Source organism: Hipposideros armiger, unplaced genomic scaffold, assembly GCF_001890085.2.
Source record: "Hipposideros armiger isolate ML-2016 unplaced genomic scaffold, ASM189008v1 scaffold_964, whole genome shotgun sequence".
Lineage (NCBI taxonomy): Eukaryota > Metazoa > Chordata > Mammalia > Chiroptera > Hipposideridae > Hipposideros > Hipposideros armiger.
Window position 1 is genome coordinate 75103 of NW_017732314.1, and position 2934 is coordinate 78036.

The 2934-nt window shown below is 40.3% G+C and overlaps 1 pseudogene; it reads left to right on the forward strand.

Moving 5' to 3' along the window:
- The first annotated feature begins 1882 nt into the window (after positions 1-1882).
- LOC109375501 (40S ribosomal protein S4, X isoform-like) lies at positions 1883-2596 on the forward strand (annotated as a pseudogene).
- The last annotated feature ends 338 nt before the right edge of the window (positions 2597-2934 follow it).

Consider the following 2934-nt stretch of genomic DNA (forward strand, 5'->3'; position numbering starts at 1 on the left):
TTTCTGAAGCTGATGTTGAATAATATAGTATGTCAACTATAATGATATATACATATAGTCACAGGTCATGGAGTAGAGAGTAGGAATGGAGTCAATGGAATTGTAATAGACAAGCATGATATCGGGGGTGGGATGGCAGTGGATAGGGGGAGGGGAGTTGTTACTTTGTGAGGGTGAAAAGGATAACTATTGCATTGTTCTGTACACCTGAAATTAACAATAAAAAATATAAATAAAAATTTTAAAAAAAGAAATACAAATTGGTTGTTATACAGTAGTCATGAAGATGTAGGGTATAGCATAAGAAATATAGTCAATAATATTGTAATAACTAGGTATGGTGCCAGATAGGTACTAGATCTATCAAGGTGATAGATGGGAATGGGGTTGGGGGCAGGGTGAAAAACGTGAAGGCATTAAGAAATACAAATTGATAGTTAATACAGTTGAGGAATATAATATAATCAACAATGTTGTAAAGATCATCTAAGACACCTGATGGGCATTGGACTTATCTGGGGGATCATGTCATAGACTGTGTAGATGCTTGACCAATGCACTATATACCTGAAGAGCTGAAGTAGAATAATATTGAATGTCAATTATAACTAAATATATAGGTATATACAGTCATTGGATGTGGAGTACAGCATAGGGAAGATAGTCGATGATATTGTAACAGCTATATAAGATGTCAGAGGGGTAGTAGCTTGGGAGTTGGGTGGGTTATCTCTTTATGAGGGGTTTAAATGTCTTTGTACACCTGAAACTAATAAAAAATAAATAACTTTTTAAAAAAAGATTATTCCCTTTACTAAAATGACAATGAGGAAAATGATACTATTCTTCCACACAAAAATATTACTATTTGGTGCTACTTGAGAAGCAGAATTATGAAAACTACTTTTTAATCTTTTGCCCTAAAATTGGAAGGTGAACGTGCTTCCCTGTGCCTATAACCGGGGACTGCTCCTCAGTGCCCCAGGGGAGAGGAATGTCTCATTCAAGGCAAAGATGAATAGTACTACTCATATACTATGAATAGTGCATTATTACAGATGTCAGGAGACACGAGTTCTTTGTTCCTTTTCACCCACCATGTAAAATGGGCAGGACATGTGACCTCTCTAGAAGTCAGTTTCTTCATCCACAAAAAGGGAATACTTTTGTTACCCACTGGAATCAGCAACCTAAGGTAAGATACTTAACATCTTGATGTCCAGGCTGCACCCCAGACCAATTACATCAGAATCTTTGTGGATAAAACACAGTCTTCAGGATTTTTTTAAAACCCCAATGCTTTCCAACGCAAAGTCAAGGTTGAGAACTAGTGAAATGGAGAAATAAGGCACAGAGAAATCTTTTTTTTAACATTTTTATTGGGGAATTGCAGGAGGGGAACAGCTTTGGGGAATTGGGGAAGGGAAACAGACAAGTTGCTGTCCTTTAGTTCTTCAGTTTATTTGTTGAGGACGTCGCTTCACTGGCCCATGTTGGTATTGTGATCATTGCGCTCTTTCCCACTGAGGCTGTTGGTCGCCGGCCATTGGACTGTTGCTCACAGCGGCTCATGGCAGCCCACTGCAGCCCCACTGCAGCCTATGCCATCACCGGTCACTCACGGCAGTCCAGCTCCAGGTCAAGCTGTTGTTCACCATCTTAGCTGTAGAGGGTGCAGCATCACTGGCCCATGTGGGATCCGAACCCATGGCCCTGCTGCTCAGAGCTTGTGCTCCCAAGCCAACTCTTAACCAATGAGCCACTCGGCCAACCCGAAAAATCTTTGAGGTTTCCATTCAGCTCCAAAAATTGCATAACCTAGCTATTTTCTCCACACACCAGAAAAAAGGCAGTCCTCTTTTTGTGCCTAGTGCAGTCATGGATGGCTCTTAGTCCCAAGAAGCATCTGAAATGGGTTGCATCTCCAAAGCATTGGCTGCTGGATAAACTGACCAGTGTGTTTGCTTCTTGTCCGTTGATTGGTTTCCACAAGCTGAGAGAGTGTATACCTCTCATCATTTTCCTAATGAACAGACTTAAGTATGCCCTAACAAGAGATGAAGTAAAGATCTGCATGAAAATTTATCAAAATTAACGGCAAGGTTCGAACTAATATAACATACCCTGCTGGTTTTATGGACATCATCAGCATTGACAAGACTGTAGAGAATTTCTGTCTGATCTATGACACCAGGGGTGCCTTTGCCATTCATCATGTTACACCTAAGGAGGCCAAGCACAAGTTGTGCAAAATGAGAAAGATCTTTCTGGGCACAAAAGGAATCTCTTTTCTAATGACTCATGATGCTCACACCATCCGCTGTTCTGAGTCCCTCATCAAGGTGAATGACACCATTCAGATTGATTTGGAAACTGGCAAGATTTACCAACTTCATTAACATATATCAGTTTGACACTGGTATATGGTGACCCAAAGTGCCAACCTGAGAAGAACTGCTGTGATCACTAACAGAGATATACTGGTTCTTTTAATGTGGTTCATCTGAAACATGCCGGTGGCAACGGCTTTGCCACCTGGCTTGTCAACATTTTCATTATTGGCAAAGGCAACAGGACATGGATTGCTCTTCCCTGAGAAAAAGATATCCACCTCACCATTGCTGAAGAGAGATACAAGAGACTGGCGGCCAAACAAAGCAGTAGGTGACCTGATCTCTAGGTGACATAATTGGAAGTCTTTGTACTTAAATAAAGATAACACAGCATAAATATTGGGTTGTCGGAAAAGTCAGGTAATATTTTATCTATGTTTTTCAAAGGTCATTTATGTATATAAAGAACAAAGATCAATCAATGATATATTGCCCGTTTTGTTCAATAACCTTTTGCCATCTCTCAGTGAGCTTCATAATTCCTCGTTCGTAGAAGGACCTGTCTTTATTTGCGAAAAACTGAACAAGGTGCTGATTTACA